The 16,408-nt window shown below is 37.4% G+C and overlaps 1 protein-coding gene across 3 annotated transcripts in view; it reads left to right on the plus strand.

The window, feature by feature from the left end:
- Nucleotides 1–16,408, plus strand: part of CDK14 (cyclin-dependent kinase 14) — a 530,627-nt gene that overhangs the window by 107,853 nt on the left and 406,366 nt on the right. The window contains exon 1 of one of the 3 annotated variants that reach the window (XM_012720956.1): nucleotides 5,951–6,027. The exons of the other annotated variants lie outside the window; for them this stretch is intronic. The gene's annotated coding sequence lies outside the window, so the exon portion shown is untranslated. Of the gene's footprint in view, nucleotides 1–5,950; nucleotides 6,028–16,408 lie in introns of those variants that run through there. 3 annotated transcript variants of the gene reach the window in all.

The raw sequence follows: 16,408 nt of genomic DNA on the forward strand, positions 1-16,408 counted from the left end.
AAATAAATAAATAAATAAATAAATAAATAAATAAATAAATAAATAAATAAATAAAACAGTGTGGAAGTCAGTTACTGAGGTAAGTCAGTCACTTCATATAACCACCATTTACTAGGCCTTGAGGGCTGTCACTGCTGTTCATAATTGACTCCTTCAAAAATGGAATTTTGTGTTTATTATAACTCACTTAAAAATTTGGGGTAGTCCATAATAATACTTTTAGAATTTTTAAAATTGCATGTAAAGTTGGGCACTTTCAAGAAATCAAATTGTGTCTACCTGCAGGGATAACCCAGAAAGATGTCAGATTCTAGCATTGCTCAGTTTACTTTCCTGGCTTTTCTTTATATCCACTGAAATGCTGTTTTTAAAAAATACATTTTGTTTCTTTTCTTTGAAGATAGACTTTTTATTTTAACCTCTGTTACTATTCTTCTATGACATGTTTTCAGATACATCTCAATCTGAAAATCTAGTAAAGATTTATTCTCTCCCCCCCCCCCCACCAAATTTTAGTTACCAATCAGTAGAAATCTGTGCACAATGCATCAGCATGATTTCATGAATTTAGGGGGCAAGAATTTCTTGGTTAAATGAAAAATTATGTGGCTGGATTCTGGAAGGCCTCCCTCTTAAGCAGTTTTATAATGAAGTATTTTAGTTTTTCTCCAGTTTGCTGTCATCTACCTTCACTGAGTAGAACTTGTATTGCTCACTGGGACCCAGCTTGCTCTAGGGGCCTGGGTTATTCTTTCTGTCCCAGCTGACATGTGGATTGAATAAAGGCAGAGGTTTGATGTACATTGCTGCTCTGGCACCTCTGGCTGCAATAAATACAAAGGGGAGTCAAATGGGGGTGCTTCTTGGCTGGACTGAGAACGTGGAACATTGCTCGGGGAGAGGCCTTGGGCAGCGAAGGAGAGGAGATTTTTTTTAGTAGCAGTAGATTTTGCACCCTGAGTGATAGGAACATGATTACTTCCCTGAAACTTTGTCTTCTAGTCTTAGCTTTATTTTGTTCAGAGGCCAACTTTGTTGTATAGATGTATATATTGTAGACTTCATTTTCCCCACATCTTCCTCACACTTTCTTCAAGGTCTCCATCTGTTTCTACTCTACAGTAGAGTCCAAAGAATCTGAACTACTGTTATCTGTAACCCTTCCTAAAAGCTGGGTGCTGTTCTACAAATGAGTAGAAGACCATGTTCTTGAGCAGTTAAATTCTAGTGGGGGCAGAGGACAAACAAACAAATAAAATAAATTAGATAGGAAATACAAACAGTGCAATGTGATAGGGGAGGGAAGAGCAACAACAGAACTATGAAGAGCTGATTCCTGAGATCTGATTGACTAGTGAGAAGGAACTGCCTGGAGAAGGAACATGTTAGGCACAGAGAGAAGCAGGCAAATGTTCTTGAGGTGGGATCTACTTGGTGGAAAAGAAAAATGGAAACCTAGTGTGGTAAGTGCTGTTTGTGCCCTGCTCAGCAGGCTTGGCAGGTAGCTTCCTAAGCTAAACAGAAGGCCTTTCTCTGCAGCCTCGGTCAGTGATCACTGCCCTGAGGGACCAGGTGTAGCCTCTTGCTTCCGTAGAACTACTGTGGGGTGGTTCCATTGGAGGCCACGAGCTCCCTTGCTTTTCCCTACTCTCCATATTCTGTATCTTCACTCTTACCTGAATGCATGTTCTCTGTACTTAGGTAACTTAGAAATCCTGACCCAGCTCTGTTTCTAGGAAACTCTTACCTCAGACACATATGTAACCCTTGACCTTTCTGTTTTTGATTCCAGACCCTTATTCAACTACCTACTCAACACATCCACTTTGGATATCCTTGGATGTCCCAAAGATAACTAAACCTCAGCGTGTAAAATGTTGAATTTGTAATAAATTCTCTGCCTCAAGCTTTTTTCCTTGTGTTCACTCTTCTATTTTCACCTGATTCTTTCCTTTCACCTAATTCTACTAAGAATTCAGAACTGATCTTGAATTTTCAAATCATATGTCCAGTCACATAACAGATAACTCATACTGAAAGTTCCTTACCTCCTTTGTCCAGCTCCATGTTCATTACTTTAGTTCTGGCCCTTGTCTGAAGTATGTGTCAGCCTCCTAAGTGGACTATCTTCCTTCTCTCCCTCACTCTACCAATCCATTTCTTTCTTTCTTTTTAAAATATTTATTTGTTATTCATGTAGAACTGGGATACAGATCAGAGGTATAGGGGCAGTGAGAGGACTCACCAGAGACATAGTTGGGAGCAGAACAAGCAGATTGATGGAAGTGCACCGCTGAGGGGAGCAACAGGCAAGACAGGAGAGGTCTGCTGTGCTATGTGAGCCACCTCCCTGGCAGTGGATCAAACTCATGCTGAAGTGGCTGTGGCCAGCTTGCAGTGCTGCACTTTAACTCATTGCGCCATCTGGGAGGGCCTTCTACCAACCCATTTCTACATTATTAATGTGTTAGCACATGACTAAGGACTACACAAGAACCCCAGACTGTTAAAAGAGTACACACACTAAAGAGATTCAGTCATCTACATGGCAAAGAAAGATGATTTTTATTTTTTTTAAAGGTTTATTTATTTATGCATGCAAGAATGGGAGTGTAGGGCCAGAAGGGAGGGAGGTGGAAGAATTCACCATGGACAGAGTAGGGGAGCAGTGGGTAAGACAGGAGAAGTCAGCTGTGCCATATGGGTCAACTTCCTGGGCAGGGATCGAACTAATGCTGCAGTACAGTAGTAGGTGATAGCTTGATAATGCTGAGACTTTAACCCCTGTGCCACAAGGGCGACCTGTAAGTAGATTTCTAATGTGAAAGATTTCAAATAGAAGTAGTATGGGTAAAAAGAGAGAGAAAAGAATGGATTTACTATAAAAATTGAAAAATCACCTCTCTCTCCCACCCATGGGCAAATAACCCATCAAAGAGGCTCAGCCTGAAGTTGGCTGCTGGGCCCCAACGGCTTGCCACAGATCTAAGGTACCTCCTGACAAAGAACCAAAAGAAAGGTGTTAGGTAGATCCCAAAGATCTTGGACAGAAGGAGAGACTCAAAATTCATACTATACCATGTCAAGATAAAGAAAGGCTGCCATGGTCTTTGCCAAAGACCAGGAGTAACCTCTCCATGGGTCTCTTACCCGTATATCTCTATATGTCACTCTTCCTTGGGTTCCCTTCCATGTATCTCCTTTCAACAGAATCAGGGTGCAAGTTGAAGTCAGAAAAGCAAGAGAGAAAGAGCACGCGTGTGCTGCTTAACTGCATCCTTTATTCCCAGTGACTCCTCTTGCCCCTGTTCAGGAGACCAGGTTCATGTTATGCTGGAAATTGTAATCTGTGGTGTTGAGTTCTCTTCATTTTGGAGATGGGAGTGAAGTCTAAAAAATGTCAAGGGGTGAAGTTCATTCAGGATGTCATTCATGGGCTCAGAGTTTGCTCTGAGTTATTGTTCTAACAAATCCATTGTAAAATGAAACATTCCATCCAGCCACTCTGGTGTATAGTTCTTTGGTACCTTCCTACTGGAGTAAATGATTTCTTGTAAGAAAAATTGCCTAACTTTTTAGTGTGGCTTAGAGGTTCTGCTACACTCTTGTGTTTGCCCACCGTTTCTTCAGCTGTTCCAGCTGCCACCACCATATATCCTGCTTGTGGTTTCTTCAGACAGCTTGTTTCAGGCTTCTGAGTCTTTTAGCCTTAAAATTCTATCTTGATGGGATGTGATACATGTTTGTCCTTTCCTGGGCACCGCCTAGAAGCTTCAACTTGTTTTCCTCCTGTGGGAGGTCTTTTTCTGAGTCTCTCAAGCTACATTATTTGTACCCAACTTAATGCTTCCCAAACACGTTTCAGTGTGTTGCGATCACTTGTTTTATTTCAAACCACTCACTGGGTACCTTGAATATGAAGAACATGGCACATTGCTGGGGTATTAGTACCTCGGCAATTCATTCATGTTCATTGAATGAATAAATGAAAGAATAAAGGAAAACAAATTACTATGTTAAGTTTCTTTTGTACAGGACAGTTTGGGAACATAAACTCTCTACCTGCCCTATCAGCCAATACTAAAGAAAAAAAATATAGGAACTACTTAGATGAAATGACAAAAAACACTCCCAACATGAACTTCTTTTTAGGGAACAGTGAACGATAGGGTAGGGGACATTGTCTAAGCCCTATGGGAGAATCTTTATATCATTCAAGTATTTGCTTAATACTTACTAGATGCATAGAACTGTATTTTGGACTATGGGGAGAGTAATGCAAGATGCAGCTGATTACTCAAGGGGCTTAAATGGGAAAATGCTAATAATATGAGAGTGTTCTGGAGTTGCATATGATTAAACCTTAAACAATGCAAATGAGAAGTGCCCTGGGTCCTGAAAAAGAAGTCTTTGTGGGCGAGATGAGTAATCACAAAACGTCAGGTTCTTGAAACACTTGTTAAGATGAAGTCCATACAAGAAGAAATGATACTCATATAATTCAATAGTATTTAGATATCAAAGAGATACCTTTCTCTCTTGGCTTTGGTGGAAAGGAAGTACATAATATTTGTGTTAGAAGGACTTTTTAAAAGATTTTTTTTGAGTGAAATTTTGTGTTGTTGAATTAAAATTAAGTATTTTCACAATTTTACTTAAAATGACAGAGGTGAAGATGGTTTGCAAATGGGGTAGGAACAAGATTTATTTAAGCCAACTAGAATGTGCAGTGGGAAAGAGCATTTTCCCTAAATTTTCTGAACATAAATGTGCAATTAGTCCTGGAAATTATGGGATATTGGTCACTTTCCTTTGACACACTAGTTACCTCCACTTGTACCTTTGCTTCTTAATTAAGTGAATGTCTGCAAGGTGAAATTTCATGGCTAACTTCAAAAAGGTTTCTTGCCTAAGGTGTTTCACAGTTGTACCCTCATGTCTTAATCTAATTTATAGCCTTTTGTAAGGTAGTTTTCTGAGGATGGAAATGATTCACACAAGGATGAATTGTGGATCAAGCACTCCCCTGTAGGGGTCGCTATGAGAGTAGCAATTTGGCATTTGCCACCCAGCTCTGTGTGGTATGACTTGGCACAATTAGCCCAAGGATTGTGAGATCTCATTTGTTGGCATTTTACTTTTGAGAGAGGTATGAACTGTAAGCCCACTAAGAATTCTGCAGGCTCATAAATATGTAGTCTGTCACTTTAGTTCTGTAAATACTGCCTCAGTATATTTTGTTGCATGGCTATTTCAGAGTTAGTATTATGGCCGATTTGTATATGACAAGTATATGCACATAGACACTAAAGCATCTTACTGGTTTTTGAAGCATGAATGATGGTAGCCTAAACTTGGCCTTATATTGGACCTCAGATTATTGTTTAATGGGGTTGTCACTCGGGACACTTAACTGGCTTCCTTCAGTGCTTTTAAAAAATTGAATTGAGCATGATGAGGTACATCCCCTTGATTAAATGTTTTTCCTCCTATGCAATCACCATTAGCTGTTTGGCTTCTATTCTGTATTCTTTTGAAGCAGCCCTGCATTGCAAATCAATATCTTTCTGAAGAGACAGTGTGTTGTGAATTGCCTGGACAGCATATGCACGGTTACTTTGGCTGCAATGCTGCTGCAGAGCCCGGTTACTCTGCCTTCCTGGGAACTCCACAGGCAAGTCCATCGTGTTTAGAGAAAAAAAAAAAAAAAAAGATATTTCTGAGTACAAAATTGAAGTGTTAAAGCTATTGATTCTGAATGCTAGCATGTCCTTTGTGTTCTTGTGAACCGTTTTTGGTCTTATTCCACTGAGATTAGCTTCTCTTAAGTGATTTCTGGTTGGTTTTTTTTTTTTTGCTTCTGCTTCCCCCTTTCTTGGTTGTAGTACAGCCGTACCATTTCAGCTTGCTAGTGCAGAAAGATGTGAATTCAGTTGCTGTGTGAGGCTGGCCTGGTGCAAACACATTGCTAGAGATATGTTAAAGAGTTCCAGGTGAATCGAGCCTGAGGGAGACAACAGTAAAACGGTAAGAGGGAGCATGCTTAAAATCAGAGCAAGGGTTTTAATTTGGAGCATCTCGGCAAGTCTGAATCCTGACTCACTCATTTACAACTTGAAAAGGATTCATTTTATGCATGTCATTTTACTCATCCTCTTCTATTTAACTGCCAAAAACATCACAAATTGATCAAGGGGGTATTTAAATGAGGGGTCTGATAGGAGGTTACTCATGGGAGAGTCTCCTAAGGCTCTAGAGGCTACTGCTTGTAGTTTGTAAACACCAGTAGCAGTGATGAGGAAAAGGTTGAGAGACTGCTTCTTTGCTATTGCTGAATCTTATTTCTTCTGAAACTCGTCTTACTAACGAGATCTTACAAATTGTTTTTGCCTGGCTATGCTTGGCTGAATGCCCTCTGAGGTAAACCACTGAAGGACGGGAGACTACTTTTTTCATTTGGGTAAACTGATGTCCATGAATTAGCTGGATTGGATCTCAGTAGAATAAACATCTCTAATACATTAGGGAACTGGGTGCTGCTGTTCATCCCACCCCCACCTCCCTTTCTGGAGCTCAGAAATGCACCTGCTTTAAATGCCTAGCAGAGGTCAGTGTGCCGGTATTTTGCATCATTGCACCTGTAGTGGTTATGCTTTCACGTATGGAAGTGATAGTCCTTCATGCAGTTCTGCGTGAGGTGCTGGCTCTAGTAGTTGACTGTTAGCATTTTGGACGCTAATGGAGAACTCCCGCAAGCAGGAAGGACTGGGGCAGCAAGCTGGCTCCTCCAGAATGATGCTTACCTGCTTTTGGAGAAGTATACAATTGGGGGATAGAAATGTAAACCTTTATCTCTATAGAAGTTGAGTCCCTATTTCCTTTGTTAATTGGCATGGAGTTTTGGGTGGGGGCTATTGCAAGTTGAAGGGCATGTTTTAATATTGTTCATAGCAAGACTATTACATTGTGGTCCTGGTGAATTTATAAAGGTCCATCTATTATTTAGGTGCTGAATGTTAAGAATGTCAGCATTTTTTTTTTAACTTTAAAAATATTCTTCTTACTCACAGTTGAACTCATTAAGTCATGTAAAATGTAAATGATGTTGGTAGTGAGTATTAGTTGAGAAATTCATCAGTAACTTGTTGTGGCATGCTGGCCATGAGTCAATTGTATATAATTTTATAATTATAAATTTTTAAGAAAGGACACCAGATTACTTGATAGGCTAAGTGAGAAAATATTGATAATATGTTAAGGTTCTCCATAATTTTTTCTGGGGGGTATCCTTAAAAATATATTTTTTGTCAGGGAGTATCCTTATAAATACTTCTATATTCTTTCAACTATTTCTTAAAAAAAATTGGACATTGATTTTTTTGGAACTGATATTTGGATTTCCTTCCACAGAAGTTCAAATTTTCTTTTATTTTGACTATTATTTCCTGAAAAGTCAAGATGTTTTTCCTGTATTTGATGTTCTTTAAAAAACAACAACAACAACAACCAAAAACCGCTTTTTATTCTGTTTAGAATATGGTGTGCTTTGTGCTTGCTGTTTCTTTTCTGTGACTGATATGTCTATAAATATATAACAAACACACACACATATATGTACATAAACACACACACATGTATGTATACGTATACACATGCACACCTTCACTTTGTATGCACTGAAGTTTATTTTTTCATCCTTTGATGGAAGGATTTGTACATTTGCAAAAAGTACGTAATTTTTAAAAAGGAGAACCAATATGTCATTGATTTTACAATCATATAATTTTATTCCACCTTCACAAATATTTATTAGTCATCTACTACGTGTAAGGCATTATAAGACATGTTGTAAAGGAAATAGAGATGAGACAGATAGACTCCCTCCCTCCTTATTCTAAGGAGCTTCATAGAATAGGCATTTTTTCCCCTCAGGAATATGCTTCACTATACTTTATCATGGATGAGAATTTTTCCTTTTATTCATTCATTCATTAAACATATATAGAGTGTCTACTGTATAACTGTGTAATAGTAAGAAAAACAGATTGGATACCTAACCTCATGGAACTTATAATCTTTCTCTAAGAAATTCAAGGAGAAATATTTGAGAAGTTACCTTCATTTTGGGTAATTGTGAAGCAGGTTTTATTGTTTTGATTTTTCTTTAATGAGTATAAAATGTACAGCGTATGCCATTACTTTAATAATTTTGAAGTGTACAGTTCATTTGGCATTAAGTATATTTATAATGTTTTACAGCCATCACTACTATCCATTCCATAACTTTTTCACCTTACTTATTAAGCAGAAACTTTACCTGTTAATAACTCCCCATTTTCCATTCCCCAGCTCTTGGTAAATTCTGTTCTTCTTTGTGTGTATATCAAATTACCCATCCTAGATAGTTGATATGTCAAGTAGAATATGTTATTTGTGCCTCACTTATTTAATCACTTAGCTTGTTTTTAAGGTCATTGAATGTTGTAACATGTTAAAAATGACTTTTTAGGAATGAAGTCCCTCCCTTAATGATTTCACTAAATCAAATTTCCATGTGGACACAAGAATAGATAATTTAGAGATACTAAAAATGAAAGGCTGTGGGGAGGGGACGAGGAATGAGAAATAGAAATGCTGGGAGGCAAACATCTATGGATATATTATATTTAGATCCTTTATATGACCTATAATTTCATGTCATTTTTTCCCACTGATGGAGAGCAACAGCCGAAAAATTAAATGGAAATCTTTTGTCATTATTGACATTTAAATGTTACCCATTTTGCTTCTAGTCCCTTACTCTAACTATAGAAGCAAAGGCTGATCATATGGAGGTTCTCTTTAAGAATCGAGACTCTTAGAACTGGCAGGTACTTCAGCAATTGTGTTATCTAATTGGCTCATCATCATTTATCCAGCCAGCAGGAGCATGTGAAACTTTAATTAGTTTTCTGATGTCCACTGCAAGCCTTTCACTTTACGCTGGTGTTTTCCATGGATACTCAGTCTGAGAACCCTGCTATCCTCTGAGTTAGAGAGAAATGAGAGTGTGTGTAAGCTTGATGTCATATTAAACATTTTTCTATTGGAAAACTTAAGTGTAGCTTTATCTTTCTCAAATTTCTCCATGATTCTGCCTCTCTTTAGTCCAGAAGGTTTTTCTCATAAAGGATTCTTTTTAGAAAGTCAAGATAAAACCCCCAGAGTTCTCCATTTCTCTCCCATGAACTGATTTGATGATTCTTAGAATGGATCATTCAGCAGTTTCTCTTCATGCCTTTAACATTTTACCAAGGAGACACAAACACCTGTGGAGAAGAAAGATTCAGTATGGCAACATTTAATATCTGAGTCATTCCATCTTCTCAGTCAGTCTTAATGAATCTTACTGTCTTCTGCTTCCTAACTACTTTGTAGAGCAGGCTTGAGTTTTGTTATGTGCCTGATTCAGAATCGTTAGACAAAAACTTGTCAAACTTGAGGGTGGAAGAGAGGTAGAGATGGGGATGATGGGTCCATAAACCTTGAATCACAGAACAGTTATTTTGTTTACTTTCAAAAATGCTTTCCATTGCATCAGGAGGAGAGAGAATGAGGAAAATTTTGTAGATGAGGTCTATTCTTTTATTTCCTTTGGTACATAAAAGGAAGACAACTTGGTAGTCAAGAGCTTGGGCTTTGTCATCAGCTCTTGTACTAAAAATCCTGTCACCTCTGCTTACTCTATGAGTCTCTGTGGGTTTGCTACTTAAAACTTGTGTGCCTTAATTTAATAATCTGCAAGTTTAGGATATTATTACTTCATCAAGTTGTTGTAGAGATTACAACATTTTCTTAGTATTTGTATATAATAAGAGCATTTCTTAGTATTTGTATATAATAAGAGCTCAAGAAAAGCCACCACCATCATTGTTTTCAACATCATCTAGAAATCCTTAGCTTCCACCTCTCTTTTTCCATCAGCTTGCGTTATCTCTTGCCCAAGATATTTCTCCAGTTTGCTTGATTATTGTGTAAATAACCCATTGAGATTGAGTGGGTGAAAGGAGAATGCTACAGAGTGTACCAGTGTTCTTTTTGCATACTCTTCTGCCCAATTGAAACAGCTTTACTTTGGGTGACTTAATCCTCAGCTAAAGGAGATCTCACTAAAAATACAAAGTTGACAGTGAAATGCTCTGGGAAAGGCTGGGGTTTGTTTTCAGGTGGCAGACAAGCAGCAGGGTGTGTGTATCCCACTGGTTTGCTCTATTCATCTTGGATATCTCAGTTAGGATTCACTATTGACTTTTCTCAGTGATGGGAAAGGTTTAAAGACCCAATCATCATGAAATCAGTTAGCAATATATTATTAATGGATTGCTGTCCCATTTATTATTGCTGAAATTTTAGCTCTTTACAGTAGATGAACCAGTTGTTAGAGCTGCATTGAAATATACTTCCATTTTGTCTCCAAAGGTTCATTGTTCCCTGTGTTTCTCTTTATAAGCTCTGTGTAGTTACTGACCCATATATGATTCTCTGAAAATTTTAAGAGCTTCAAAAGTCAATAGTATTTTGAGTGATGCCCTAGATTTTCTGAATTTCTTGGTGCAGTGTGTTTCTAGATTTATTTTATTTGAATCAAAACATTAAACTTTGTAGACTCATCTCTTAATATCATTAAATTATTATCCAAGTGTTAATTCATTTAAATTTTATTAAAGAGATGGTTATTGGAGGTAAAGAGATATAAGTTGTATTTATGTAGTCATCTGTTTCAGAGTAAGAAGGTAGTACACAATTTCATTTCCTTCAGGGAAGGAATTTAAAAATATTTATAATCTTCATTTTTGAATGTTGCTCATATGGTTACCAGGGGAAAGAAATTCAGGTACTAATGGATCAGTCAGTAGCTCCAGTAGTGTCTTCTTTTCAGTTTCCATTTTTAATGTTATTGTGCCTTCTGGATGCTTTATCTTTCATGAGGGACAGGAATAACGAGCTACAGATATTGGGAAGGTATAAACACAAAGGAAAAACCGAGCTCAGATTAGTACAAAGAAACAATGGGTGGTACAGTGAAACTCAGAAGAGAAACAACAGAATTCAGAAGGCACCTGAGACTGTTGTTGGGCATGACCTTGGAGACAAATGACAGCTTCTCTGGTCCTTGGGATGTTAAAAAACACCCACAGCTTATGTGTCTGGATGAAAGTGCCCTGCACCATGTTACTGCTTTCAGTTGCTATGCCTCTGAGTTCAGCTGGATTGGTTTATTAGTTCTTAGTGCTTCTGAAATGGTAGACATTTTAAAATTGTTGTAGTTAGTATTTTTCAGTCCCTTTTTCAAGTTATTTCACACCTCTGCCTGGTGTGGGGTCCTTTGAAAATGCTGTCTGGTTTCCCCCTTTTAGGTCGTATCCAACACAAAACCTAATAAAAGCTATATTTAAATCTGTAAACTCTAAAAAGTTCCTATTTGTAGGGTCTCACGGTTTCTTTTCTAGAATAGCAATTCAGAGGAAATAGTGTCTTGATGAATAACCTAATTTGCCATGTGGTGTGAACCACATCCCAAAGCCTGGTTTTTCTGCTTTGTAGAGAACTGAGTCTTCGTTTTCCCCACGGTAGCAGTGGGGATTTTATTAGGTTGGAATAGACTTTTGCTTTGTGAAATCTCAGCAAGCCAACCCCATGCTGTGTGTGTGATTCTCATTTCATGTGCTCCACTTTGAACCCTCTGGCAATAAATGGAAGGCAATATAGATGGCAGCTCTCGTACTTCACCTCCCAACATTGTCTACACATTTGGCCATATGATCTGAGCACCATGTTCCTGACTGTTCTTATTCCATGATGGAATTTTAAACAGAGTGTACTTATGGATATCAAGGAGTGGCATATTTTCTTCTTTATCCCTTTGACCTTATTATTTTTTTTTTGATATTTATTAAGTTTTTAGTGGAAGCAGTGACTGAATAATGTTTCACCCAGACTGCCACAGAATCACCATATCCTTCCTCTTGTGAGTAGGAGTTCATGTCTTTGGTTCAATCTGGGCTTTTTTTCTCAAGGGAGGACTTGTTTTAGGATAAATAATACTCTTTACAAATATAAAATCCTTCTAAAATTTCATTTGTGGAACCTGGAGTGACTTCCTTCTGACTTCCCTTCCTCCCAAAGTTAGTAAGTAAATGGTAGTAATTAAAGAGCAAAAGAAGGTACTGAGTTCAATCCTTCTTAGAATAATTTTGTAGTATTTTTTTTTTATAGACAGAGAGGTCAATGGCAAAACAATATTTCTGTGTTAGAAACACATAAATCCTTAATTTATATAATGTCACGTGCTGTGTATTCCTTTCTTGCTTCTGTAGGCAATTTCATTACATTTTTTTTCCTTTTAGAGATTTATTTATTTTTGCATACAAGAGCTTGGATGTAGGCCAGAGGTTCAGGGAGTGAGAGGACTCACCAGAGACAGAGCGGGGAACAGAACAGGCAGATTGACTGAAATGCACTGTTGAAGGAAGCAGCAGGCAAGACAGGAGCGGTCTGCTGTGCCCTGTGGGTCACTTCCCTGGATGGGGATGAACTCGGGCTTCAATGGCTATAGCTTCATAGTGCTGAGACTTAACCCCTTCCACTACCAGGGCGGTCCCTGTATTGTATCTTTTAAGTTCATATATATATTAGTGTACCCAATATAAATATATTGGATGTATCTTATTGGAAAAGTTTACTTCAGAGTTCAGAATTACATTACTTATATTAATTTCCTGAAATTTCTATGATCATTTTGTGGAAAGTTTGAGCAAAAATATTGCCCATGGATATTGAAATGATTTTCAGTCATTTCCCATCCCTGATATGACTGACCATAGCAGTAGAATGTGGCATTTCCCATCTAGAGCATTGTGCCTCCAACTACATTCCCTTCCACCAGCAAAACAATATTTCTGTATTAGAAACACATAAATCCTTAATTTTCTATTCAGGAAGTAATGTCACATGTGCTCTTGGGTATCTTGTTAAAATGCAAGTTCTAACTCAGTGAGACTGAGTGCGGTGTTAGCCATGTCAGAAATTGCCAATGTTGCTGGGATCAGAAGCAAGGGATCAGAGAATATCCCAGATGCAATCCTGATCCCTAAAGAAAAATCTGTATAGTACACAAGTAATAACAGTGATTATATTTCTACCCTTACTTTGAGTATCATGAAATTTTATATTTATTCTTATAATTATGATTTGGGCAAAATAAAAGAACCTAGAGGGCAGCAAATATATACATTTATGCCTATGAACTTTAAGAAAAGCTCAATCTGTTATCCAACTCAAATATATAATAGGAATCAACTAGATAGAGTCATTTTAACACTACACATATTCTAGTTTAAGCTATTGGGAATACCACCCATATATTTCCTACTAGAATTAGCAAAAACAATCATCAAGCCTCTTGGTGGTCAGCATCGGAACCTAGTAAGGGCTGAAACAAAGCAAGAGTCCTTGAAGTGGCAAAAAGGAATGGAATGTCCTCAAGACTTCTCCACTCAGCTATGTTCAGATCTTAGAGTTCAGAAACATCAGCAGAGACTCTCACTATGAGAAGTGTTCATGAAGTGAACCTGTCTGCTTCCTTTCTAAACGTTCTAAGGGACAGCAATGTCAAAGGAAGCATGAAGAGAATGCCTATTTCTGATCTTACCTGGTTGTTCTATTAAAATCATTTACCAACCACAATCTGCCACCCAGATTTCATAATAGAACAATAGAGCTATACAACACCATAAGAGCTGTTTACTCTAACTGTATCATTTTGCAGATGAGAAGACTGAGACCAGAAAGTTTTAGTGGTTTGTTCTAAGCCACATTGTTCTGACTTATGTGGGAGCATATTTGCCTGTGTATCAGTAATGTTCTGTAAGTGATTTTAAGGACGATTTTGGTTCTGATAAAATACAGCTGTAAGTAAAATTACCCTCATGCAAATACCCTTTTCTATACATACACATATCTATGTTTGCTCCATGTAGCCATTCATACTGCCACCTGTACACATACCCACACGTGTGCTCACATACACACAGAGACACAGGTTTAGGTTAGGGAATGAAGGTAACTATCATTGCCACTCCCTATTATTCCCACCTATCTTCTCAGAGCTGAAATTCCTTTTACAAGGGATGACACTTTTTATTCTTATTGTGTCTCAGTTCAAATGATTCTAAGAGAAACAATACTTTGATGTAAGTGTTGAAAACACTGTGACTGGTGATAACTTTTTATTGAGAGCAGATTTTGAAAAAGACCTTGTGTAGGAGAAAACTATCAGGCCCTCACAGGATCGTACACAAGGGGAAAAACAAGTATTAGAGATGGAGAGTCAAGATTTTTGTTTATTTTTCTTTTGCATTGGATTGTGATAGATATTCTTTTCATGAATGTCAAAGGATTGTGACTTAGCGCCTGTCTGATGGCTGATGCATATTCACTGTGGGTTATCTTGGAGTTTTTTGAATCAATTTATTTTCTGGTATCTGCCTTTACGAAGGGTATGAAGTAGGGAAGATCACACTTGGAGCTCAGCAAAATGCCAATCACCAGAAAATGGTTGATTCAAAGGGACAGTTTTCAGCCCAAATGAATTCACTTGAAATGAATGCTGGCCTTAACTGAATTAAGTTGTGTTCTTTCCAGTCCATTGCTGTGACTTTGGTAGACAGTTGTCTGGATTTCACATAAGTTCAAGCAAAAATGCTAGGTCATACTGACCTTTGACACTTCCCACACTTTGAATTTCTAACAATTTTTACTGAGCGTTGAGCCTGTCAGCTAATTTACAGACTCCTGCTAATTAGTGGACCAAAATAATTGATTCAGATGAGCTCGCAAATATGTGGGTGCATCTGTAACCTTGTTTGAAATTCTAGATTCTATTGAATTTACTAGAAATAAAAAAGAACAGAAGCTTATTTTGGTATTTGTGATGATTTCTTCTTTCTGTTTTCAAGTACCATAAGACATCCCTGTTTATGTGAATTTTGTCACTTTGGTTTCTAAATGGAACAAGGAAGTGTGAAAAAATGCAGTCATCACGAAAACCCATTTCAATTCCCATTAGTTTAGCTTACTACACTTATTGCAATGTCTGTTATTTTCAGATGGTCCTGAATGCACAGCTATCCAACTGTGATTGGCTCTGGGCAAATGTACCAAGGATGTTTCCTTCTGGTCTTGTGAGAAAATGACTTTTAATCTGTGAAAGGCCCGTATTTTCTCTGAGTTAGTAAAACAAACACTTACTAAACCTTTCAAGTGAGATTTGAAGGAAAAAGTGCTCTTGGGGGCAATAGGGTGAATATAAAACATAATTTTTGCCCTTTGGAGGAGACAGTCAGGTCAGTGAAGGTATCACAACAGAGGATGAAAGTATCACAACAGAAATAATCTTAATTCAAGGTATGCAAAATATTGGAGCAGACTAAATGCACAGTCACTGAAGTGAGTCCCTTTATTTTTGGAAAGGGAACATAAAATTTTTATTTGCAGATGACATATCATATATAGAAAATACCAAGGACCACACACACAGAAACTATGAGAAGTAATACTTGAATTTTGCAAAGTGTCGGGAAACAAAATCAACATACGGAATTCAGTTCCATTTCTACACATGAAGTAAATTCCTAGTGAAGGATTAGTCTGGGTGGGTGAGAGCTAGTCAACAGGACTTCTGAGCAAAATAATTTTGAGATGAGTCATGTATTGGGTCCATGGCTTGGTGTGGGAGAAAAATTGTAAAATAATGAGTGCACTCACAGGCTATTTGTACAGGACAGTGAAAGCTGGAAGTATCTTCTGTGTCTGGAGTATCCATTGCTTGTGGCCTCTAGACTTCACCAAGTGGCCATGTCTTTAGAAAAGAAAACAAATATACACCAGATGTAGCTAATAAATAAAATTTTGAAAACCAGCTTGTTTTTATCTGAAAATTGATTACTGACCTACTGACCTAAATCCCTTTAATTTCAAATACAAATTTAGTAGGACATTATTTCAGGTATTGTAAACAAAGAAACATGCATAAATATGATTATTTCAAATTATATTAATATATATATATCTCCTTTTAAAACACCAACACTGTGGGTTTAATTTTTTTATTATTATTTTCATTATTTCTTTTTATAACTATTATAAATCTTCTTTAGATTACTATTAGGAGTTTCAGTAAATATACTGTTGAATCTTCTTGGGGTCGCATAATCTTTACAAATTCACAAGTAAAACAATGTTTTCTCAGATTAGTCAGTATTACAGGACTCCATTTGTTGATTCTGGCTTACTTTATCAAGAGTAATTTAGATCTGGGGAGCTGGTTAGGAACTGAGTTTCCTTTTTTTTTTTTTTTTTGGAGATTTAT

This window comes from Condylura cristata, unplaced genomic scaffold (genome assembly GCF_000260355.1).
Source record: "Condylura cristata isolate star-nosed mole 26May11 unplaced genomic scaffold, ConCri1.0 scaffold00005, whole genome shotgun sequence".
Classification (NCBI taxonomy): domain Eukaryota; kingdom Metazoa; phylum Chordata; class Mammalia; order Eulipotyphla; family Talpidae; genus Condylura; species Condylura cristata.